The sequence below is a fragment of the Hemitrygon akajei genome, chromosome 1 (genome assembly GCF_048418815.1).
Source record: "Hemitrygon akajei chromosome 1, sHemAka1.3, whole genome shotgun sequence".
In the NCBI taxonomy this organism is placed as follows: Eukaryota; Metazoa; Chordata; class Chondrichthyes; order Myliobatiformes; family Dasyatidae; genus Hemitrygon; species Hemitrygon akajei.
Genome location: NC_133124.1, coordinates 148,476,039 through 148,503,619, shown reverse-complemented (window position 1 = coordinate 148,503,619; position 27,581 = coordinate 148,476,039).

The following is a 27,581-nucleotide window of genomic DNA, read 5'->3' as shown; positions in this document are numbered from 1 at the left end:
AGGAATATACGGTAACTAATCTTGCAGGTTTATGATGGCGGAAGGAAGCAAATACTGTTTTCACTGAACAGAATTTTGATTAGTGTCCAAAGGATCATGTTCTATACTTCTGTCCTTTTTTCATTAATACACCTTATATCCTGCAACTTATTCTCTCTCATTTGCTTATCACTCTCTAATGATTCCTTTACATTCACCTATGCGAGAGCATAATTGAGCTCCAGATTGAAGAGAGAGGAGCATCGGAATCAGGCACATCACCAGCACATATCATGAAATTTGTTAACTTCGCGTCAGCAGTACAATGCAATACATGATAATGTAGAGAGAAAAAAACATGAATTGCAGCAAGTAATATATATATTAAATAATTCAATTGAATAAGTAGTGCAAAAATAAATAGCAACCTGTCCTTTAAATTTGGGGAGTTATGTGGCAAGATACAAGCACCAGAAATCTCTAAACTTCTATTAAGCTTACCCACAGTCATACAATTATTAAATTGTCCACAGAAGAAGAACTTTTGATTGAGAGTGGGGAGACTCCTCATACAGAAATCATGTCAGCCCCATTCCTCTGCCTGTATCCCTTAATCCTGTAATGATTCTGTCTGCTGATGGGATCATTTCAAAGGATCTGTCCTGGGACCATGACTTAAGTGCCATCACAAACATGGCACGACAATGCCTCTACTTTCTTTGAAGATTACACAAATTTGGCATGTCATCTAAAACTTTTGACAAACCTCTATGGATGCACAGTGGGGAGTTTCCTGACTGGTTGTATCATAGCCTGGTATGAGAATGGAGAAGTCTACAAAGAGCTGACCTCTTTTTTGTCTGGACAGTCAAACTTTCTGCTTCTCCTCCCCTTTTCTGATGTGTTGGTGACTAATCAATGCACCATATCTTCATATCTTGTATACAGCTGTCCTTGGAGAAATGAGTATCCAGCAAGTTGCCACACAGTATACAGAATGCCGTTGGGAACACCTATTGAATCCACTGGGATGTTGGCTTAATCATGAAACAGCATCTGTCTTCAAAGTCCCCTCCATTCAAGCCATCTTCTCTTCTTGCTGCTGTCATCAGGAAGGAGGCACAGGAGCCATGGTCCGATACCACTCGATTCAGGAACAATTCAACTATCACACTCCTGAACCAGCGTGGACAACTTCTCTCACCACAGCTCTGAACTAATTCCAAAAGCTATGGACTCGCTTTCAATGACTTTACAAGTCAGTTCTCAGCTTTATTTATTTACCTTTTTTGTATTTGCACAAATTTGCCTTCTTTTGCACATTATTTGTGTTGCATGGAGTGACTGAGCAGAACCCAAGTGCAGGACACGGGCACGGAGACTGAGTTGGGGATGCGGGCACAGATGTAAACGTTGAACAGCAAACTGGAGGAATCTTGACACGGAGATGGGGTTCTCATGGAATACCCTGAAACTGGAGCCGAACTTAGGACAAACGGTTCTAAGCAGTCGAGAAATGAAGTATCACATGGGAATAAATCAGTGAGTCTTACTTCAGTGGTGGGAAAGTTGTTGGAGAAGACCCTGAGAGGCAGGGTTTATGAGCATTTGGAGAGGCATAATCTGATTACAGATAGTCAGCATGGCTTTGTCAGGAGCAAGATGTGCCTTATGAGCCTGATTGAAATCTTTGAGGATGTAACAAAGCACATTGGTTAAAGTAGAGCAGCGGATATAGTGTACTTTACATGGACTTCAGTAAGGCATTTGATAAGGTTCCCCATGCAAGAATCATTTAGAAAGTAAGGAGGTATTGTCATAAGGTGGGAGTTGGGAATGGACCCAAATGCAAGACACAGACACTGAGGTACTAGGGAAAGTGGGACCTGGACAAGGAACTAAGAACAGGGAACTAGGAACCTGGATAAGGACTCCAAGTCAGAGACTGGACAGGGACCCGGAACCTGGGTCTTGACTCGGGCTCGGACTCCGGATCTAAGCGAGGACCGGACGTGGCAAGACAACAGGACAAGATGTGGGGTAGGACGTGGGACTCCAGGGCTGGATGAGGACATGAAGCTCAGACTAAGTCTTGGTTGAGGGAGAGCAAAGCAGAAGCAGGGAGAGGCATAGCTGGACACGGACACTGGCCCTGGATGAGACCAGGACTCAGGGCCTGGGCTACAACTTGGACACCCCCTCAGAGCCCTGGACACAGACTGGACCTGGACACAGAACAACAAACAACAACAGTCCATTTGAGTAGTGGCAAACAGCCTGCCTACTGAGCTGGATACAAGACAACAAAACAACCACAGTCCATTCAAGTCTCAGCTCAGAGAAACAGCAACCGGACCAGCAAAACTCAGCTGGCCATGGAAATGGCAGAATTCGTACCTTTGGCTCAGAGTGGTACAAACGGCAGTCAACTCAGCTGGCCACAAAAACAACCAAATCCAAAACACAGCCCCAGGTAGCAAAGCCACCAAGAGCCCACAATGAACAGGGACCCAAATCAGGCACAACTGCACTTGCTCAGGTGCCAGTCCCACCCAGGAGTAACAGTCAGGGATATGGAAGGGACAATCCCTTGGAACCAGAACCGGAACGCGGATTTCACGGACCGGACCGTGAAAATTTGTTTGTGAGTTATTTCACATTATGGCCATTGTTGTAATGCAGCAGTCAATAATATCACTATTAACAATACACACAAAATGATGGAGGAACTCAATGGGTCAGGCAGCATCTATGTAGAGGAATGTGTGTGGCCTCCATCGGTCATGTTCGACCATGGGTACTGCGCCTCTGGTAGTCACTGGTTTGTCGAGCAGTGTCGACTGTGGCTATTGAGGCCAATCCTGGAACGGCAGGCTCTGCCACAGCTGCTGTACGTGTAGGGCATTGTGGAATTGTTGTCCGCTGTGTGCTGTGCTCTCCGTTTAGCTCTCTGCTCCCCAAACTGACTCAGGATCACTCTTCCGCCTTGCTCTAGGTGTCGCTGAAGAGTACCTCGCCATTTGTTGCAGTCATCTGCTGTATCCTCCCAGCACTCTGTGTTGATCTTAAGACTCTCATGTTGCACTTGTAGAGGTCCTTGAAGTGAAGCTGGGGTTCCTCTTGCCTGTTGCTAGTTCTCCATAGAGGATGTCCTTTGGCAGTCTACCATCCTTCATACGACAGACATGGCCCAGCCAGCGCAGTCTGCATTGTCTTAAAAGCATGAACATTGTGGGAAGTCCAGCGTGGGAGAGGACCTCAGAGTTTGGGACTTTGTCTCTCCAGGTGATGCTGAGGATGTGGCGAAGGCTGCGCAGGTGAAAACTGTTGACTTTCCTCTCCTGTTTGGAGTAGATGGTCCAAGTCTCGCTACCATACAGGAGGGTGATGATAACGCATGCATTGTACACAGCAGTCTTGGTCCTTGTAGTGAGTTTCAGATTCTCCCAGACCCGCGAGGAGAGTCGAGCAAGGATTGATGCTGCTCTGCCAATACGCCTATTGATTTCAGCATCGAGGGAGAGTGTCGCTAATGGTCGACCCCAAGTATGTGAACTCATGGACCACTTCTCGATTGTAATTGTCGATGGTAATGACTGGTATCTCCACTACATTTTGGACAAGGACATTTGTTTTCTTTAGGCTGATGGTAAGCTCGAAGTCCTTGCATGCTTTAGAGAAGCGGTCCATGAGCGTTTGTAGTTGCTGTTTGGTGTGCGAGGTTATAGTAGCATCATCAGCAAAGAGCATGTCACATATTAAGATCTTTTGCACCTTTGTTCTTGCTCTCAGGCACGCAGCGTTGAACAGCCTCCCGCCCATCAGACCTGGTGTGCATGTAGATGCCTTCTGTCGACGTCCCAAATGCATGCTTCAATAGCAGAGAGAAGAAGATGTCGAATAATGTTGGGGCCAACACACATCCTTATTTGATTCCACTATGAATAGAGAAGGGTTCTGATGAGCTGCCATCGTACTGAACAGTAGCCCTCATGTCGTCTTGAAATGACCTGATGATACTTTGGAGTTTTGGTGGATAGCCAATCTTGAGGAGAACCTGAAAGAGCCCATTCCTGCTGACAAGGTCAAATGCCTTGGTCAAGTCAATGAAAGCAACATAGAGAGGTTTCTGTTGTTCCCTACACTTCTCCTGGAGTTGACGGAATGAGAAAATCATGTTGACAGTTGACCTCCTTGTGCAAAAACCACATTTGGACTAAGGGTAGACCCATTCTGCCAGAGTTTGTAGACGTGCCAGAGTTACATGAGAAAAGACTTTGTCAACAATACTCAGGAGGAAAATACAACTGTAGTTGTTGCATTCGCTCCTATCACCTTTGTTCTTGTACAAAGTGACGATTTTGGAGTCGTGCATATTCTGTGGTACGGCTCCTTCCTTCCAGCACCGACAGAGGACCTCATGTAAAGGTTGGAGGAGTGAGTTCTTTCAGTGTTTGCTCAGGTCTGGAGGAATCCCATCATTGCCAGGAGCTTTCCCTGGGGCCAGACTGTCAATTGCCGTGCTGAGGTCCTCAATGGTTGGTACGGAGTTGAGTTCATCCATGACTGTTAGACAATCGATGGCATCAATGGCTCTGCTAGCAGCAACATTTTCCATGGAGTAGAGCTCAGAGTCGTGTTCTACCCAGAGATCCATCTGCTTGCTTTTATCAGTGATTATTTCACCGCTGGATGTCTCCAGGGGTGCTGTCTTGCTCTGCGATGGGCCAAGGGCCTTCTTTATACCATCATGTATCGATCTGATGTTGCCTGTCACAGCTGCTGTCTGAATGTTCTCACTGAGCTGGAGCCAGTACTCATTGGTGTACTGCCTTGCAGTCTGTTGCACTTTGCTTCTAGCAGCTCGAAGTGCCTGGAGTGTTTGGTCATACGGTGAGTGCTTGTACTCTGTGAGAGCTGCACACTTGGCTTCGATGACAGGAATCATGATGCCTCAAGCCAGTCACTGCTCTTTGTGGTCTTTCTTCCAAAGATAGAGAGTGCTGATTCGTGGATGGTGTATGACCATTGTTTTGTTGCAGTATCTCCTTGTGAGGAGGTAGTCATAGCACCCTGTACGGTCTTGGCAAACTGATCAACTTTTCCTGATGAAATGTTTCATCTCTGTTGTGTTGATACGAGGTTTTCTAGTTTGTTTGGAGTGGTGGATTTTCTTTGGGCGTAGTTTGATTTTGCAGCATACTAAAGCGTGATCCGCATCGCAGTCTGCACTGTGGTATGAGCGGGTGATTAGTACAGAGTTGATGAAAGAGCGCCTGCTGATGATCATGTCTAGTTGGTGCCAGTGTTTAGACCATGGATGTCGCCATGAGACCTTGTACTGTGGCTTTGTCTGAAAGTAGGAGTTAGTTACACACAGGTTGTGATAGAAGCAGAACTCCAGGAGACGTTGTTCATTGTCATTTATTTTGCCAATTGCAAAGTGGCCAAGACAAGACGGCCAGGAATCGTTATTGGCTCCCACTCTAGCGTTGAACTCACCCAGGAGTACGAGGTGCTCATCACTGGGAATATTCCTGAAGCAGCTTTTCTAATTTGTCATAGACATGTCTTTTGCCTCAGAGGTGGAGTTCAAGGTAGGGGCATACACACTGACGAGAGATACTGGGCCATGACTGGTGTGTAGGTGGAGAGTCATAAGTCGTTCTGATCCGTTTTCTTGTGGCTCCACCATTTGCAAGGAGTTCCTAATGGCAAAACCCATTCCATGCTCAAAGGGCTCATCTTGATTCTTTCCCTGCCAGAAAAATGTGTAGTCCCATTTCCTTCAGTGTACCTGAATCCCTAAAACGTGTTTCTTGTAGGGTAGCTATATTTACCTTGAGCCTTAGTATCTCATCGTTAATGACCGCTGCTTTTCGTGTATCTTCGCTATCCTCAAAGTTTTGGTCAAATCCAGTCACCATTGTGCGGACATCCCAACATCCCAACTTGAGGGGTGTTGTCTTATTCGGTTTGTTTTCTTTCTTGTCTGGTGCAGTAGTTACAGTCAGCTCTTCGTGGGATAATCCATTATCCCCATGCACCCAATGATGAAGACTGACTGTGGCGGGACAGCCCCTTATTGGCTGTGGGCTGCCCAGCTTGAGGCGGGCAGTAGCCGTCCAGTGAAATACGATGGTCTCTCCCACCGTTGGAAGCAACCCCGGCGCCAATCAAGCATTATGACCTATAACCGGTATCTGCTGCTTCCCGTGTTTGTCCGGTGCTATAAAGCGAAGCTGGAGTGGCCTCTCTAGGGCACAAGCCAGAGCAGAGTTGATATGGAGATCCGTCTGTTGCCCATGCAGTGGGACCCCCCCCCCTCCTCCCATGCTGATGACAGGCCCAAAGGAACGACGAAAGTCGATACAGTTTGGTGTCAGCAGCATTGCTAGAGTTGCCGTGCCGGTGCTGGGTACAGCAGTCAGCTGCCTTCGGGACTCTGAATTTTTCCTCAGGGTTTACTCCCAAAGCCTTTCCCGTGAGTGGGAATAGCCGCAAGGCAGCGCAAGGCAGTTTGAAAATCAGAGTTTTCAAACTCCAATTTCAAACCTCTGCTGCAGAGGATAAGAAGCAGAATAAAATAAAGCCACTATTAACTTTGGAACTCCAAGGAGGATGGAGGGAGGGAAGTGGGGGAAGTGGTAAAGCAAAAGCAAAGATTGTCACTGGCATTGACTTGCCGGCATTGCATGAAGTACAAGCTTCTTGACAGCAACCTAACATGAGGAAATCTATGAAAGCAAAAGAACACTTCAATTCGGTTTCCCAATGGCATTGCCTGTATTACTCATTTTTCTGTAGCTGGGTTGACACTGACTTCTATTGGACCTATTACACATTGCTCAGGGAGGAATTCCTGCTTCATTTTCATGAGATGTTTACATTATAAAAAAGAGCTGGCATTTATATATTTATGCATATTTTATTCTATTTCCATACTGAGACTCTGCGCTGAAAGACTCACAGTTCTCGGGCCACGCAAGTCTAGGGCGTACACACTCCAGTCCCACCAATTCCATGAGATTGGTATATCTCTCCCACCAAAACCCCAGTTTGTGTGAGTGCTGTGTAATTTGCTGTCCTTTTACAACTCATTGCCAGGGAATAACAGACCACACACTGCATATAATTAAATTAAGTATATTTAGAAATATTAACTTAACTGTGTGGTTAGTAAAGAAAAGAAAGTAAAATAACAAAAAGGGCCCATTATCTCTAACCATAACCCAAACACTGCTTCTGCAGAAAGACCATTACATGAAATGTAACATTAGCAATGAAATCTTTACTAGGACATTACACACTTCCCCCACCAAAAATATTCGTGTCCGCATGACTTTGAGGTAAATTATCACCCCTTCATGAATAACAGAAAATCACACAGAAATTTCATGACCTCAGGACCTCCGATCCTGGTGTAAATGGCAGTGACATTTCTCACCAAGGGGATAGGTGCTAGATTCTGTTCCACAGGTGTAACATAGGCCAATCTAGCTGGGGATTTTCTGACTCTTTGAGACCCATAATCTACTGCTTCAGTTTCAGACATTCCCTGGGCTTTTTCTTGTCTATGTGGGGAGGCCCCTTCATGGCCATTACTTGTGCCATCCACTCAGGTCCCCTTATCACTTGGCTGATCTCAGCTTCATGCCCAGCTACTTTAGAGTCAAGTCTCCCATCAATGTCTAACTGCAAACCTGTCTACCCACCTCTAGTCCCCCCAATTTCATCTGCCTCAGCTTGAGAAGGGTTGGGAATCTCTTTGTCAATTATTGGGGAATTTGCAAAGGGCAGCATATACCACACCCCCATTTCCTCATCCTCTGAGTCATATTGCATTCAGTGGTTACGCCCAGTCCAGTCCTTCCCACTGTTTCTCCTTCAGTTCTTCTACATCGCCACAGAGTCCGTAGGGTCCAGGTCAGGCTCTGGGTCAACACATACCTCTTGTCCTAGAGGTAGCAGGTGTTTCCAGTGGAGAATCTTGACAGGTTCATTCCCATCCTCAGAAGTCAACGGGCAACCTCGCTTCATGCTAAGACATCAGATAAAACAGCGAGTACCCAGTAGTTGCATTCTATGTACGGTTGTAGCAGCGGACCAGATGTCCAATATGCTGACTCCATTTGTTCTTCTTACTGATCTCCAGGGTTCCGAGCATATCTAGCAATGTCTGGTTGAACCTCTGGGCTGGGGATCACCGTGCGGGTGATAAGGTGTAGTCTTTGATTTCTTGACTCCAAGCATGCTCAGTAACTCATGTATGAGCCTGCTTTCGAAATCCTGTACCTGATCACTATGTATCCATCTGGGGAGACCATAATGAATGAAATACTTTTCCCACCGTGAACACGCTCTGATCCTTTCGAGTGAAGGTTTGCGCAGATCATGTGTAGTGATCCGTAATGACCAAGACATTCACCATATTGCTGGCAACAGGCTCTGTTGACAGGAAATCCATACTCACCAGATCAAGTGGCCCCACACTCTGCAAGTGGGATAACAGAGCGGCTCTTGTAGGCAGCGTCTTTCTCCGTATACATCAAATGCACGGCTTGTAGTAATCTTCGACCTCCGGCTTCATTTGGGGCCAGTAGAACCGGTCTCTGGCCAATTCATAGGTCCTGTCAACCCCCAAATGACCTGAATAAACATGAAGTGACTTCAACACAATCCTCCAAGACTTCTCCGACAGAACCAGTTGGGAGCACTGAGGCCTGTCTGGAGGTGATGTGACCCGGTATAGAATCTAGTTCCTCAACTCCAATCCGGTCCATTCTCTTAGTAGCAGAGACACTGCAGAGTGTCTTATTTTGCTGGCTTGACCAAACAGTATGAATGCATGGGTCATCTCGCTGAGCAGTGGCCACTTCCCCAGGACTCAATTCAGGCAACTGCTTTGTATTCAGAGCGGTCAGGTTGCAGTAAGCTTGTGCAATGGCACAACCAGAAGCTTCCAAATGATCCACTGCTCCATTCTGCCCTGGCCTTGCCTCTCCTTTCCCCATGATGGAAAACTCGCTCATTGCTTTGACTCCAGGTGCGGGAAAGTTCTCCCACTCTCCATCCCTGGCCAGTACTTTATGCACACGTTGGGATCAATGTTCTGACTCCCTGGCCAGTACTTTATGCACACGTTGGGATCAATGTTCTGACTCCCTGGCCAGTACTTTATGCACACGTTGGGATCAATGTTCTGACTCCCTGGCCAGTACTTTATGCACACGTTGGCATCAATGTTCTGACCCCCTGGCCAGTACTTTATGCACACGTTGGCATCAATGTTCTGACCCCCTGGCCAGTACTTTATGCACACGTTGGGATCAATGTTCTGACTCCCTGGCCAGTACTTTATGCACACGTTGGCATCAATGTTCTGACCCCCTGGCCAGTACTTTATGCACACGTTGGGATCAATGTTCTGACTCCCTGGCCAGTACTTTATGCACACGTTGGCATCAATGTTCTGACTCCCTGGCCAGTACTTTATGCACACGTTGGGATCAATGTTCTGACCCCCTGGCCAGTACTTTATGCACACGTTGGGATCAATGTTCTGACTCCCTGGCCAGTACTTTATGCACACGTTGGGATCAATGTTCTGACTCCTTGGCCAGTACTTTATGCACACGTTGGGATCAATGTTCTGACCCCCTGGCCAGTACTTTATGCACACGTTGGGATCAATGTTCTGACTCCCTGGCCAATACTTTATGCACACGTTGGGATCAATGTTCTGACTCCTTGGCCAGTACTTTATGCACACGTTGGGATCAATGTTCTGACTCCTTGGCCAGTACTTTATGCACACGTTGGGATCAATGTTCTGACTCCTTGGCCAGTACTTTATGCACACGTTGGGATCAATGTTCTGACCCCCTGGCCAGTACTTTATGCACACGTTGGGATCAATGTTCTGACTCCCTGGCCAGTACTTTATGCACACGTTGGGATCAATGTTCTGACTCCCTGGCCAGTACTTTATGCACACGTTGGCATCAATGTTCTGACTCCCTGGCCAGTACTTTATGCACACGTTGGGATCAATGTTCTGACTCCCTGGCCAGTACTTTATGCACACATTGGCATCAATGTTCTGACTCCCTGGCCAGTACTTCAGGCTAAAATAATAGGCAGACAATGCTGCCAACCACTGATGGCCAGTGGCATCCAATTTTGCTGAGGTCGGGGTATAAGTTAACGTATTGTCCGTCCTCACCTCGAACTTGGCACCATATAGATAGTCACTTAACCTATCTACCACACCCCATTTTAATTCCAGGTATTCCAATTTGTGTGTGGAGTAGTTTCGTTCAGAGGGTGACAGTTGACAGACATCTTACAGAACTGGCACTTGTCCAGGGAAAGTTTTAACCCTTCAGCTTTCATGCTGCTCAGCACCCTTCAGTAGCTTTGTCTTATGTTCCTCCAAGGTGGATACCAACACTACGAGATCATCCAGGTACACCAACACCTCAAGCAAGTTCATAACCCCCACTGTTTTCTCCATGGCACACTGGAAAGTAGCCAGGGCTCCCAATATGCCCTGGGGCATTTCTTTACAAACTGGAAAAATTCAAGTTGATATATGAATGTCGTTTTCTCTTTGTCAGCCTCACTCATGGGGATCTTTAAGAAGCCCTAGTTAAGAAGAGAAGAAAAGCCTATGAATGGTTCAAGAAAATAGGTACTGTTAGACCTCTAGAAAATTACAAGTTTGCTAGGAAGGATCTTAGGAATGGAATTAGGAGAGCCAGAAGGGGCCATGAGAAGGCCTTGGTGAACAGGATTAAGGAAAGCCCCAAGGCATTCTACAAGTATGTAGGTAGCAAGTGGATGAGAAGTGTGAGAATAGGACCAATCAGGTGCGATAGTGGAAACGTGTGCATGGAGGTAGAAGAGGTAGCAGAGGTACTTAATGAATACTTTATTTCAGTATTAACCAGGGAAAAATACCTTGGCAATTGTAAGGATGTGTTGGAGCTTTTTAAAAGTATTAAGTTAGATAAGTCACCAGAACCAGATGAGATGTACCCTAGTCTACTGTGGAAAGCGAGGGAGGAGATTGCTGAGCCTCTGGTGATGATATTTGCATTATCAATAGGGATGGAAGAAGTACCAGAGGATTGGAGGGTTGCAAATGTTGTTCCCTTGTTCATGAAAGGGAGTAGAGATAACCCAGGAAATTATAGACCAGTGAATCTTACTTCAGTGGTAGGCAAGTTGTTGGAGAAGACCCTGAGAGGCAGGATTTATGAGCATTTAGAGAAACATAATCTGATTATGCATAGTCAGCATGGCTTTGTTAAGGGCAGGTTGTGCCTGACAAGCCTGATTAAGTTCTTTGAGGATATAACAACACACATTGATGAAGGCAGAGCAGTGGATGTAGTGCATATGGATTTCAGTAAGGCATTTGATAAGGTACCTCATGCAAGGCTCCTTCAGAAGGTAAGGAGGCGTGGGATCCAAGGAGACCTTGCTTTATGGATCCAGAATTGGCTTGTCCACAGAAGGAAAAGAGTTGACATAGATGGTTTGTATTCTGCATGGAGGACGGTGACCAGTGCTGTTCAACAGGGATCTGTTCTGGGACCCCTTCTCTTTGTGATTTTTATCTGGATGAAGAATTAGAAGGGTGTGTTAGTAAACTTGCTGATGACACAAAGGTTGGTGGTGTGGTGGGATAGTCTGGAGGGTTGTCAAAGGTTACAGCAGGACATCCATAGGATGCAGAACTGGGCTGAGAAGTGGCAGATGGACTTCAACCCAGATAAGTGTGAAGTGCTTCATTTTGGTAGGTCAAATTTGAAGACAATATATTATTAATGGTAAGATTCTTGGCAGTGTGGAGTATCTGAGAGATCTTGGGGTATGTGTCGATAGGACACTCAAAGCTGCTGTGCAAGTTGACAGTGTTGTTAAGAAAGCATATGGTGTGTTGGTATTCATCAACCGTGGGACTGAGTTCAAGATATAAGACCCTGGTCAGACCCCACTTGGAGTACTGTGTTCAGTTCTGGTCACCTCACTACAGGAAGGACGTGGATAATATAGAGAGAGATTTACAAGGATGCTGCCTGGATTGGAGGGTGTATCTTATGAGAATAGGTTGAGAGTACTTGGCCTTTTCTCCTTGGAGCGACAGAAGATGAAGATGAAGATGTGGATAGCCGGAGGCTTTTTCCCAGGGCTGAAATGGCTAACATGAGGAGGCATAGTTTTAAGATGCTTGGAAATAGGTACTGAGGGGATGTCAGGGGTAAGTTTTTCACACAGAGAGTGGTGAGTGCATGGAATGGACTGCCGGTGATGGTGGTGGAAGGGCATACAAGTCCTTTAAGAGTCTCTTAGATAGGTACCCATACATGGAGCTTAGAAAAATAGAAGGCTAAGCGCTAGGAAAATTATAGGCAGTTTCTAGAGTAGATTAAATGGTCAGCACAACATAGTGGGCTGAAGGGCCTGTAACGTGCTCTATATTTCTATGTATCTGATAATACCCACTCCTCAAGTCCAGCACACTGAACCACTTTGCTCCACTCAGGCAGGCTAACGCATCCTTGTTTCTCCGGATCATATACTGGTTGGGGACTGTACACCTGTTCAGAGTCTAATAGTCAACACACTTTTGTATGGACCCATTCTTCTTCCTTACCACCACTATTGGAGACACTTAAGGGCTTCTGGATTCACTGATGATCCCAGTTAATGAACGTCCCCCACCTCAGCGAGGATCAATCGCTGTGATCTTTCTCCGAACAGGGTTTCCTCTGTCACCCGGATGGTGTGGCGAGTGCTCTTGGAACAACCCACATCAAACCTGTCAGTAGAAAAGACACTTTCCAACTTCAGCATTTTCTCTGTCAATCTCCTCTTCTAACCTCCAGGTACTAGGGAGTCCCCATAGTTGGATGACTTGGCTGTCAACTTACCCTTTTCCAGAAAGAGTTTCTCCCTGACTTATCTCACAGGAACACTAGACATTACCGTCACCAGAAAAAGGTGCTTCATTGGCATCCCGCCCCCCCCCCCCCCCCCCACCGAGAGTGACCTCCCTCGCTGAGGTGTTCCTGACACTCACTGTCATCCGGTTCACTTGTACAACCGAGGGCTTCTGCAGTTCAGGCCTCACCAGTACCCCAGCATCCACCAAGAGGGCCTCAGCATCAGGTATTCTGGGAATCTGGGGCTTCCTGTCCCTCTAGCTACTTCGCCAGGTTTGGACTGGGTGAACCACAAGTTCTCTCGTCTACGCTCATCCTCAAAAGCAGCTCAGAACACAGTGAAAGGATAATGTTTTCAGAAGGCTCGCTCCAATTTTCTTCTTGCAGGCTCCCACTAGCCTCCTCACATCGGGGTGGGCTTTGTCCCTGAGAACATCCTCGGCCTACAGCAACTGTGACTCTCCACCAGTGCACTTTGTCATTTATTTGCCAGGGAGGACTCGCTGGAGGACTCATTAGACCTTCCAGATCAGACCACTCCTTCCCCTCGCTACGCAGGGACAAGAGTGACTTGTTTTTAAAGTCTGCACCCCCACCTACGGGAAACTTGGACTCCAATTCGGCACTCTCGTCTGCACTCTCCTCTTCTCAGAAAGTATGGCCCCCTTCCCTGGGGTCGCCTGTGGTACCAGGCCGATCCACTGCTGTTACTTCAGCACTTGTCTGAGCTAAAACAAAGTCTTTGCTCGCCATTTTGTCAAACCTCCGCTCCATGATTGTAACTGTTCCTGATGCGTTAACAGTATTTAAGAGTCCTAATCAACAATTCATTAGGGCTACGAATATCCACTCCATTCGATGTACATGCATTTTCTACCAGTAATCCTATTGATACTCACAATTGGCCAACCCCTGTGGCATCCACAACCTCAGATCTTAATCACTTTACTGGACAATAGTTAAACACAGGCTTAAACAGTCAACGCAACAACCCACTGGATCAATGCTCAGGGCAATCACACAGCATCCAATGAGATCAATCCTGCACAGTACCCCCACAATGGAACCACTGTTTTCTTGGGATTCTTTGGAAACGGCTCGTTAGCGCTCACTGGCAGCTTTGACTCTGCGCTGAAAAACCTACGGTACTCCATCCAGGGAATATACATTCCAGTCCTGCCAAATCCATGAAATTGGAATGTCTCTCCCAGCCAAGCCTAGTTTGTGTGAATGTTGTGTGATTTACTACTACGTCGATTGAGGCCTAGGGGGCCAGTGTCGGGCACGATGACGGACTCTCCACTCCTCCCTCTCCCTCATCAGTGTGTTCAGTTCATCTACATTAGCCATGCTGCTATCTTCTAGGAGCGTGTTGACCATAGTCTTGGGAGGGCACCCTGGGTTCATCCTCCCATCCATGGGCTCCCATGTGATATCTCAGGGTGGTGTAGACAGCGCCCTGCTAGTTGCAGTCTTCTCACCTCGATTTTAGTAGTGAGCATCGTTAGATCGTCATAGAGCTCGAGGTTCATCATGTGCTGTTGCCAACTCACGTCAAGAGCCATCCGGAGCATTCGTGTATAGCAACCATCTAGTGACTTTTGCATGGTCTTAGTGAGTGTCCATATCTCGCATCCGTATGTGAGAATGGACTCTCTGACTGCTATGAAGATCCTCTTTTTCAGCCCTCTGGTCAGGTTCAACCTCCAGATTTCCTTCAAGTCATTCCTAGCCTTCACGCCAGCGCCTTCCGTATCTTTATGTCCTTCTCTGAACTCATCATTCTTGCCCCGAGGTACTTGAAGTCTAAAACTTTCTTAATGGTATCATTCTTTACGGTCTTGATTGCTGCCCTGTTACAACTTGTTGGCAGGAAGTAACAGACCGCACACTGCATATGATTAAAAGGAGTCTTAACTAAATGCTTAGTAAAGAAAAAAAACAAAGCAGGCCCATTCTAATTAAACAGTCAGTCGCGCACAGGTTGGAGCTCAACTCTTCCAAAAGTCATATCCACCGATCCTCAGCACCCTGCTCCATTGAATCACAGTCCCCACTAGGTCAAATCCTACGATGGGTTCTCTCCATTGTCTTCTCTCGTCATCTCCTGCCAAACAAAGACCAAAGCTCACAGCGGTGTCAGGCACACAAAAGAAATCTGTTCCCCTGATTGGACAGCTCACATTCTGAAGCGCCTGTATCTCTAACCATAATCTAAACACAGCTTTTACAGAAAGACCATCACACGAAATACTCTACAACATTAGCAATGAAACCATTACCAGGGCATTACAATACTTTAACTTGTAACTTTATTTTTATACAATTCTTTCTTCTTTAACATTGGTGAATGGTGTAATTTTTTTGTTGCATTCACAGCCACAGAAAATTCTTGATACAGGTAAATGTATCTGGTGAATGAAATTGATTCTTATTATTGTTGTGTATGAGACAAGGGTGCAATGGACAACAGCATCCATTATATCCCTAGTTAAATTAAATAAGTAGTGGAAAAAATAGAAATAAAAACATTGTGAAGTAGTGATCATGGGTTCAATGTCAATTCAGAAATCGGGCGACATCCTTGGAGTTGTGGTTGTTTATACAAATGGTGCATTTCACTGTGTGTTTTCATGTTTCAATGTACATGTGACAAATAAAGCTAATCATCTATCTTCAGAATCTCTAGCACAAGAGATGACCAAATGGTGCATCAAGAATAGTAACAAAAAGGCAACTGGCACCAAGGCACACAAGGAAATTCCCAAGCAAAAGCTTTGACAAATTATATATATATATACAGAGAGAGAGAGAGCACTATACAGATGAGTGTGTGGTGTGTGCTGCATTTCGGTCAGGGTTAATGGAATCCTCAGTGCCGAGAAGTACAAGCAGATTCTCATCATCACACAATACCACCAAGGAGGCAACCATTCATTCCCATCTTAATTCTACAACAAGACAGGAAAGGTATGCTCCTGTTAGAAGGAAGTGGGGGGGGGGGGGGTGAGTTGTAGAAAGATAAGAGAACTCTGGGTTAAGAAGAAAAAAGAAAAGTATGAAAAGCTTTGAAAGTTAGGATCAAACAAAGCACATAAGGAGTATAAAGAATCCAGAGACGAACTAAAGAAGGGAATTTGGAAAGCAAAGAGTGAAAAATCTTTGACAAGTAGGATTAAGGATCAAGGCATCGATCATGAGCAAAAGGATAAAAAAGGAGAGGTTGGGACCATTCAAGGATGAAGGGGGAACATTTGCTTGGATGAGGAGAGTGTAAGTAAGGTATTTAATGAGTGCTTTGCTTCAGTATTTGCCAAGACCAGGAGATCAATGCTGAGTGTATAAATACATTAGGGCATTTAGAGACAAGGATGAGGAAGTGTTGGGTCTCCTAATGGGTAGTTTGGTGGATAAGTCTCCAGAGCCTGATGGGATTTACCCAAGCAATGAGATTGCTAGGCCCTTGACCAGTATCTTCATAGCCTTTCTAGCCACAGGTAAGGTCCCGGAGGACTGGTGAGTGCCTAGTGTTGTACCTCTATTTAAGAAGGGAACAAGGAAAAATACTAGGAACTATAGTGAATCTTACGTCAGTTGTAGGGAAATTGCTGGAGAAAATTCTTAGGGATAGGATATATGTATATTTGGAAACCCTCGGCCTAGTTAGGGAGAGCCAGCATGGCTTTGTGCATGGCAGCTCGTACCTTACCAACTTGATCGTGTTTTTTGACAACGTGATGAGAGAGATTGATGAGGGTAGGGCAGTGGATGTTGTCCACGTGGATTTTAGTAAGACGTTCAACAAAGTCTCTCATGGGAGTCTAATCCAGAAGATTAAGATGCGTGGGGTCTGCGGTGAATTGGCTGTTTGGATTCAGAACTGGTTTGTGCATGGAAGACAGAGTGGTTGAAGAGACTTACTTTGAGCTGGAGGTCTGTAATTAGTGGAGTTTCATGGGAATCTGTGCTGAGACCTCTGCACAGAAGTGCTGTATATAAATGACCTGGATAAAAATGTGGATGGGTGGATTAGTAAATTTGTGGATGATACCAAGATTGATGGAGATGTGGGTGGTGCAGAAGGGTGGCAAAGAATACAGCACAATGTAGATCAGTTGCAGATATGCGCAGAGAAATGGCAGATGGAGTTTAATCCAGATAAATGTGAAGTGTTGCACCTCAGCAGGGCAAATGTATGGAGACAATACACTGTTAGGGGCAAGATCCTTAACAGTGTTGCTGAGCAGAGAGATCTTGGGATCCAAGTTCATAGCTCCTTCAAGGTGACTACACAGGTCGATGAGGTGCCTACCAAGGCTTATGGAATGCTTGCTTTTATTAGTCGTGGCATTGAGTTCAAAAGTCAAGAGGCTATGTTGCAACTTTATAAAACTCTGGTTAGGCCATATCTGCGGTATTGGGTGCCCTGCTATAGGAAGGATGCTGAGTCTTTGGAGATGGTGCAACAGAGGTTTATCATGATGCTGCCTGGTTTTAAGGCAATGTGCTATTACAAGAGGCTGGATAAACTTGGGTTGTTTTCTCTGTAGCATTGGAGGCTGAGGGGAGATCTGATAGAGATTTACAAGTTTATGAGAGGCATAGATAGAGTGGACAAAGAGCTTGTGTTTCCCAGGTTTGAAATGTCTAACACCAGAGGGCTTTCATTGTAAGTGAGAGGGGGTAGGTTCAAAGGTGATGTGAGAGGTAAGTATTTTACTCAGAGTGGTGGATGCCTTGAATCCACTCCCCGAGGCAAATATATTAGAGGTTTTTAAGAGACATTTGGATGACACATGAATATAAGCAAGATGGAGGGATATTGACATGGTGTCGGTTGGAGGGATTAGTTTGGGTGTTTTTTGATTTGCTTTTTAGCTGGTTTGGCACAACATTGTGGGCTGAGTTGCCTGTTCCTGTGCTGTACTCTTGTACATTATTGGACAAATACATGGCCAAGGTCATAAAGAACTATCTTTAGTGAAAAAGAAGAACACGGAGTTCTACAACAGATAGTATGGCCTCCACAGAGCCCTGATCTCAACATCATTGAATCTGTCTGGGGTTACCTGGAGAGACAAAAGCAAGCAAAACAGCCAAAGTCTGCAGAACTGTGGCAAGTTCTCCAAGATACTTGAAACAACCAACCAGACAATTTTCTTAAAACTGTATGACAGTGTACCTAAGAGAATAAATGCAGTTTTAAAAGTGAAGGGTGGTCACATCAACAAGTGATTTGTTTTTTTTTATTGTTTACTGTTCTATAGTAATTTTTTTGATATTTAGAAACTTTTCATTTCATTATTTTTGAAAGCATCTTCGCTTTACAAAACTTCTTTACATGTGCCTAAGATTTTTGCACAGTTCTGTATATATATGTATATTTAAGAGATATCTTAATGGGTAAATAGAGATGGGGGGAGGTAGAGAAGGTTGGGGAACTTTGGATGTCAGAATCTTTTCAGCTGAGGACACTGCTGCTAGAGATGGACCAGTTATACTTGCAAATGTCTAAGTATTAAATCACAAACCAAAAAAAATGCACAAGTATGTTTGAGTTTATTTTGTAGTTTCACAAAATAGCTGTTTTTTAATACTTGCAATTGTTTTCAACTATTTATCAGCATACCTCCTACTCCCAGCCCATGGCCATTTGTAACATAGAGTGTGGTAGAAGGAATGGATTCCTAAGATGGTGCAGTTACTGAGCACGCAGAGGGGTGGCAGGACACATGGAGAGACACACTGGTGTACGTCACAGCCTTACCACCATAGCCCTCTGCCAAATGTTCTACATGATGGTCTGAGGCAGCTGTAAATCAAACAACACTGTGCAGGGAGGGAGAGCCTCTGGTTTCCTGGATAGGTGATTGGAATACCACTTCAAAGGGTACTGTTCAACTGCCTTGTTAGTTCTGGGTCATTTGTCTGCCCTTTAGCTATGAGATGTCACATTGTGAATCCAGCTGGGAGAGTTAACACTATTCAGATCATCGGGGTGTTTGTTTCCATGGTACTTTCACTGTCCTCATGCAATGCAGATAGAAGTGAAAGTGGCTTTGACCAGTTTAAAAGGATCTATTTAGCACAGACAGCAAGTAATTAATGGGACAGTCATCCTGAAATCTGTGGCTTTACTGGCACAGGCTTCCCCACTGAGTCCAGTGGGTGGGCAACATGTACTGCTAAACCGCAGTGCGAATCAACTGGCTGGAGCGTTTACTGACATCTTCAACCTCTCGTTTTGGCAGTCTATGGTATGCAGGCTTCAATTATACCAGTGCCTGAGAAGAACGTAGTAACCTGCCTCAAAAACTATCATCCAGTAACACGTACATCCACTGTGATGAAATGCTTCAAGAAGTTGGTCATGAAGAATGGCAGCTCCTGCCTGAGAACTGACTTGAATCCGCTACCGTTTGCTTGCCATCACACAGCAGATGCAATTTCATTGGCCTTTCACTTGGCTATGGTACATCTGGATGATGAGATACATACATCATGGTGCTCTTCATTGATTACAGCTCTGCATTCAACTCTGTCACCCCCTCAAGACATGGTGGACAGATTCAATGAACAAATCGTATATTGCTCTTATTTTGAACAGGCATTTGTGATCTGGTTATGCATGGCCAGAGCATTGTTCAAGTAATTTAACTTACTGTGGGATAAATAATTTTAATAGAAACCAGGCAGGTATAATTCCTTTGGAATCTATTTATGTCCAAGGAACAGGTCTCTATGATTACTGCTATTGGTTTTCCTAGACATACTGTGGGTCTCAGGAACCTCACTTGACTTTCTTATTGGACAAGCCTGCTAATATAGTGTGGCCTCTTTGACCTCAGCCAGTAAGAGCAGACACGAGTTTGGGTGTGTGCTAACTATTGCCATCCCTCTCATACATCACTCCTGTGCTTGTATGTCGCCGAGACATAGATTACAAGGTTCTCATCGATACTTTGAAATTCCCATGTGGTCTCACCACTCCCATCCTCTGGTGCTCTAGTCCTCCCAGTTGTCCATGCTCCTTTTATCCTGACCTTTTGTTCATCATGAAATCCTTCAGCAGCCCTCAGCTGACAAAATCCAAACCAGAAGAACTTTTTCCCTGGACCTTTATTTAAATTATCCTTAAAATTGCAAAGTTCAAACGTCAAAGTAAGATTATTATCAAAGTATGTTCATGTCACCATTTGGGATTCATTTTCCTGCAGACATTTGCAAAGAAATGAAGAAATACAATCGAACATGAATATTTATACATATACAAAGACTGACAAATGACCAATATGTAAAAGAAGAGAAACTGTGCAAGTAAAAATAAACAAGTAAGTAAATAATACTGAGAATGTTCAATTCAATTCTATTTAAGTTTAATTATCATTCAACCATACATGAATACTCATGTATACAGACAAACGAGACAGCGTTACTCAGGGACCAAGGTGCAAGTCACAGTAGCAACAATCACGCACAACACAAAGCACACTTAGCACGTATAAGGTAGAAAGATACAGCTATGCAATAAAGGAATCTAAATCTGAGCCATCCAGCAATGCCAAAATCTGCAGATGACCAGAATGGAGCTTGTTTTCTGCTGACTGAACACTGGAGTTGGGGAGGTGGCAGGACAGCACTGATTCCAGCCTAGACATTGTGCCACACTGCTCCTGGTGTAGTGCACTGGCTCCAATGCTCTCCCCAGTGGTTGTAAAAGACAACATGAGTTGTAGGGTACTGAAAATGAGTCCATAGGTTGTAGAATCATTTCAGCGTTGAGATAAATGAAGTTATCTACACTGGTTCAGGAGCTGATGGCTGTTGGGTAGTAACTGTTCCCAAACAATTCCTATTTCTTTGGCCAAGCTTTTGAAACAGCTGCCTTAATATTTCTTCATGTGGCTGTGCTATGAATGGAAGATCTGTTGAAGAACAATTGCAATAATCTACTCACAGCTGGAACAGACAGCCATGATGTCCACTTGCATTCCTCAAAGGAGAAATGAAGGTGGCAAGTCATTATTATTAACACAAGAATTTCTGTAGTTGCTGGAAATCCAGAGTAACATGTACAAAATTTTGGAGGAACTCAACAGGTCAGGCAGCATCTATGAAGAGGAATAAGCAGATGACCCTTCTTTAGGTCCTTACTTTAAATCATTATTATTAACTTCTTAATGGATCTTAACTATTTTAATGAGAGGAAATATCTGCAATAGTTTTTATTCTTGATTTTAAGGCAGTTAGATGTAGGAGCAGAATTAAACCATTCAGCCCATTGAGTCTGCTCCACCATTCCATCATGGCTGATTTATCATACTTCTTAACCCCATTCTCCTGCCTTCTCCCCGTAACCTTTGATGTCCTGACTAATCAAGAACCTATCAAACTCCACTTTAAATGTACCCAGTGACCTGGCCTCTACGGTTGTCTGTGGCAAGAGTTCACAGATTCACCATCATCTGGCTAAAGAAATTCTTCCTCATCTCTGTTCTAAAAAGGTGTCCTTGCATTCTGAGTTGTAGAGCCCTTGAAAATGAGTCTATATATTAAAGAATAAGCCTGTCATGAGTGAGGCTGTCCACACTGGCGCAGGAACCCAATTGCTGCCAGCTGTTCTTATTCTGGAGCAATTCTGTCTGAGGAAAGGTTTGAGTTTGAATGTGACACTCCCATGTATCAAATTTGGAATCAGGTTTAATATCACTGGAAATTTGTGATACTGCAGCAGCAGTACAATACATAATAATATAATAAAATGTGAATTACAGTGAGTATATATATAAAACAGTTAAATTAAATAAGTAGTGCATAAATAAAAAATAAAAGAAGTAGCGAGGTAGTGTTCATGGGTTCAATGTCCATTTAGATTCAAGCTCCTGAACCAGTGTGGATAACTTCACAACAAACTGACTCCACAAGCTACAGACTTACTTACAAGGACACTACAATTCAGTATTATTTATTTAATTTTATTTAACTAATTTGTAAGATGTCTTCTCTTGCATATTACAGCTGTTTGTCAGGCTTTGCTCATACTTCAAGGTTCAAAATTGAGTCCTGCCAAAGGGGTTTGGCCCAAAGTATTGACTGTACTTTTTCCATAGATGCTGCCTGACTTGCTGACTTCCTCCAGCATTTTGTATGTGTCACTCAGATGTCCAGCATCTGCAAATTTTTTCTTGTTTGAAAGTTCAAAGTTAATTTAATTTCAAAGTACCAATACAGAATGTCACCACATCCTACTTTGAGAATCACGTTCCTGCAGGTATATTCAGGAAAATAAAGAAATCCAATAGCATTTTTTGTGATCTACAAAAATGTATATTTTTACAACATCATTTATGAAAAGCTATACAAAACTGATGAACAACTAGTGTGTAAAAGAAGACAAATTGTGCAAATAAATAAATATTGAGGAAGTGAGTTGTAAAGACTTTGGAAGTGGGTCCATAGGTTGTGGAATTAATTCTGAGTTGAGGCGAGTGATGTGGTCTGCAATGGTTCAGAGCCTGATAGTTACAGGCTAATAACTCTGCCTGAATCTGGTGGAGTGGGTCCTAAGGCTCCTGCATTTCCTTCCTGTTAGCAGCCGTGAGAAGAGAGCATGCTTGGATGGCGAGTGTCCTTGATTTTGGATGCTCCTTTCTTACAGCAGTGCTCAATGGTGGGGAGACCTTTTCCTGTGATGGAGTGAGCTGACTGCAAAGGCCTAAGCTCACATAAGGACCTGATTTAGATAGCCACGAGTACCCTCTCTAAAAGGAGGTTATATTGTAACTGCCGACTCTTCACAAACTAGTTCACTTCTCTGTTTATCCTCCACGGCACGTTTAGCTGCCAATGCCCACTATTTCAGCAGTGGATCCCCCTCCCTATCTTCAAACTATTAACAGATCAGCCATTTGATATGCTAAATGATAATCTGATCTGCAAGCTTTCTTGAAAAATGATTTAGCCTGTTGTCTAGTTTGAAACAAGCAAAATTAAATAATACATTATTTTACACTGCACCTCTTGAGTAATCAGCCCATGTACTGTGGGCTAATATGTCTATGCCTCTGTAGACAGTGCTTATTTTCAAAGCTGTATTTTCAAACTGATTATTGTTTGCCATTTACATTAAGAACTGAAGATTGGCTCCTACGACAAGAAGCTAAACAAAGGTTATTGGTTGCAAGTTTAACTTATTCAAAAACAACATTTTGATCTCTAGAAGTGTCAGCTGCAGTGTTCAGAAAGCTGACCGTAAAAAAAAAGGAAAGCCCCCCCACATCTTCCACCCTTCCCCCCCGCCCCCCCCACGGCCCAGGACAGTAGATATTCATCACAGTGTCCAGCACTTTTTGGAAGTTTTTTTCACTCTTGGGCATTGACTTTCCATACTAGGTTGCCATGCAATCTGTCAGGATACTCTTCACTCTACATCTATAGAAATTTGTCAAGGATTTAGATCACATGCTGAATCTGCACAAACTTTTGAGAAAGTAGAGCTGCTGCTATGCCTTCTTTGTAATGGAATTTGTATGTTATTTACATATTTTTCACAAGTACTATTATATTTCTTTAATTTCCTGTAAATGTTTGCAAGAATAGGAATGTAGCATTTGGTCACCTGTATTTACTTTATGGATAACGTATGCATACTTTAACATATACATACTTACCTACCTACACAAATGGAGAGGACACAGACTGCAATGAATAAGCCTCATCTGTCACTGGCTACATCTGTAAGTAAATAGACGATGTTGGTACCTCAAGAACATGGCCCAAACAGAAGCCCTGGCTGAGTGCAGAGGGGCGCTCCTTACTAACAGCTCAGGATGCTGCTTTCAAGCTCTCAGAAATCTCAGTCTTCAAGAGGGCTAAGACCACCTATGCACAAAGAATTCAGGAACACTTGTCTGACAATGATGCCTAGTAAAGTAAGCATGAAAGGCATTGAGCTCATTTAGGAGTGAAGCCTTTTTGTCACTTGTATCGCTTGATTTCACTTTGTAGGAGGTGTTAGGACAGAGAAAGTTTACAGCTAGTATAATCGGATGTAACGTGTGCTGATGGAGTGTCAGGGATCCACTGACAAGGTTTGATAATAGAGAGATTGTGTGCAGTTTTAACAGCTTGGTGATTTTATGTTCTCTCATGTCACTATTCTTGTGGCTAAAACTGAGATTTACTGTTAGACTTACAGTATGTTTACTTTGTAATCAAAACTTAGTTTTACTGTTAATTAAATATACTGCCTAATGACATAATCAAAGAAATGGAACAATCAAAGTTTAGCTAATTAGGAAGTGTGGAAGAAATGTACAAGGCTGTCCCAAAATTGTGTTCAGGGATATCAGTTTTATCTGGTCTCTTGGTGTGCTATAGTTTCAGTAGATTGTTCAGACACTAATTACGTGTGGCTTTTCTCATTTGCTCCTGGAAAGCCTTACGTTATTTTTTTTTCAAGTCTCTGATGTTAAACAAAATTATAAGTTGAGAAGGGAAAACTTTAAAAGGAACCTGAAGGGCAACTTCTTCACTCAGAGAGTGATGTGCATATGGAACAAGCTGTCAGTGGATGCGGTTGAAATATTTGGACAGGTACATATACAGGGAAGGTTTACAGGGATATGGGCCACGTGCAAGCAAATGGAATGATCTTTGAGTAAGTTTGTTGAGTAGTTTAACGAGAAGGTTAAAGGGCCTGTTTCCTGATTCCATAACTGAATAGTTACATTTTTAAAAAAGTCACAGAGTCATAGAGAAGTACAGCAAAGGAACTGACGCTTTGGCCCATCTAGTCCATGCTGAACTGTTATCATGCCTAGTCCCATTGACTTGCACCTGGACCATAGCCTTCCATACTCCTCCCATCCAAGTACTTATCAAAACTTCTCTAAATATCAAAATTAAACTAGGAAACCAGCTTTTCTTGCTGGCAGCTTATTCTACTCTCACCTCCATCTGAGGGAAGAAGTTCCCCTTCTCATTTCCCTTAAACATTTCAACTTCCACCTTTAACCCATAACCTCCAGTTCTAGTCTCACCCAGCTTCAATGAAAAACAAAACTGCTTGCATTTACTTTATCTATACCCTTTATAAAAGTACATAGTGGCCACTTTATTAGGTAAACCTGTATCCTCTGCTCGTTAATGCTAATATCTAATCAGCCAATCACGTAGCAGTGACTCAATGCATAAAAGCATGCAGACATGGTCAGTTGTTTAGACCAAATATCAGAATGGGGAAGAAATATGATCTAAGTGACTTTGATGATAGTTGACTATGGTTTGTCTACATTTTTAATGTAGAATTCTGCATGGCCAGTTCACTGGTTCATTGGCAAGACTGATAGAAAGAGGGGAGCTGCATAGCCTTGGTTGTAGCATGAACTAGGCCCACATGTTGCAGCTGCACAGGAGAGAGATGCCAGAGGGGTTGTGGAACAGGGCAGAGGCACTGAGGACTCACTTCACTTGTGTCCATACTGGGTTGGGGTCTGATCTGTGCCAGTGGTGCTCCCCAGTTGCTGGATTATGTTCATCTGCATCTGAACTACCAGATGATAGTTGGGCAGCTTTGGACTTGTTCTTGCTGACAACATCATGCATTATCAATCTGTAGGACAGAATATTTAGGGACTTGGACTATATTATCTCTTTTTGTGTGACTGTATGTTTGCTGCTTTCTTATATGTGCTGTACATGCCTTGTGCTGTGAATGACTGTTGGTCCTCTTTTTTGCATCTTGGCCCTGGAATAAAGGTGTTTCATTTGTCTGTATTCATGTTTGGTTGAATGACAAACTTGAATTTAAATTTGAACCTGACTGCTGGTACCTGGCACAGTGGTTTGAATATCTCAGAAACTGCTGATCTCCTGGGATTTTCACATGTGGCAGTCTCTCAAGTTTAATAGAGAATGGTGTTTTTTTAAAAAAAAAATCCAGTGAGAGGCAGCTCCATGGATGAAAACATCTTTTTACTGAGAAAGGTCAGAGGAGAATGGCTACATTGGGTCAAGCTGACAGGAAGGTGACAGTAACTCAAATAACCTCATTTGTAGAAGAGCATTTCTAAATGCACAGCACATCAAACCTTGAAATAAATGGGTACAGCAGCAAAATAACACAAATGTATACTCATTGGCCACTTTATTAGATACAAGAGATAGCTAACAGAGTAGTCACTAAGTCTATGTTTTTAAATGAAATTAGTTATAAACAAATAAAAAGAATTAAACTGAAGTAGTATAACTAAAAGCAAATAACTTGCCTTCCTTTTTGCCTCTTAATCCAGAGCACTATGAACTGGGCATTGGATTCTGCACTAGTTCTGATTAGGTGCAGGATCCATAAGGGATCTCAGCAACTGGCAGATCTAAACTTTGGGATCTATCGTAGCTCACTGTTGGGACCTGCTGTTGAATTGGATAAACGTTGATCAGTTCATTGCCAGCTTGACTTGGGCCTGATTTGAGAAACTGGCTTGAATCCCATGCAGAATCCTGAGTGGATTGCTGGGAACTGTACCATCAGTTTGCGATACATGTCGCTCAGAGTCTTGGATTATGTATGTGTTTTCTTCCGTAACTATATTTTTTTTCCGGGTATTTTGAATGTACTTATTTTGCTGTGTTTGTTTTCCACATTGGCCTCAGAGGAGTGCTCTCTTATTTGGCTGTAACCATTTATGGTTGAATGATAATTGAACTTAGTTTAGTTTGATATGATTAATTTGAAAATGATGGGAAGAAAGTCTCAATCTCTCTGCTGGGTGTCAGGATGCATTGCATACTTATAAGGATAACATTTAGAAATTATACAGCAACAAGGTACAAGAAATGCAGATCAGTAAAATAGATGTGATTAAATATTTCAACAAAATAGTGATTTGCCCAGGTTTACCTGACTCATTACGCCCAGGTGTTGAGTAAATGTTGAGTAGGTGTTGAGTAAATGGACTTATTACGCCCAGATATTGCTTAATACATTCTGCATGAGGCATGCGAAATGTTTTCTAGGAAAGAGTGTTTGAGTGCACTCTCAGTTATTAGTCAATGGTGCCCAGATGATGGATGAATGTGCAGCAGACACGTGTGTAATTGCCCGTAAAAGTGCAGTAAAGCCTCTTCTGTTGCTGCATTTTAATTTTTCGCTTTGGTGTTTGATTCCTTCTGTCCACTTAGAATATTTAAATATCAGACCTGTTATTGTCTGTCCCTGGTGACCATTACTGTAGCCACAGCAAGAGAAAGGCAAGCTAAAGCCTTGATTTGGAAAGAAAGAAGAAGACGTACAAAGTAAAGGGCTTGTTGTAACTTTACATTGCGTACTCGACTGAGGAAGACAAACAATTTGGAGAAGTTGGGTTCAAATCCTGGCAGAGGAATTTTGTGTCAGTTAAGTAAATGATAAAATTGGATATTAAAAAAAGCTAGTATCCTGGTGACATCACAACTTGGAGATGAAAGCCCTAAATATTGTGGTCATGCATGACTTCAGGAGTAACGTGTCTCTCCTCCACTCACTCATCATGAACAACTCTACAGTTAACACCATTTCAACATTCAGCTTCTGGGGCATCATTATTTCTCAGGACTTCATGTGGGAGAACCATATGTCCTTCATTAACAAAAAGACTCAGCATAGGATGT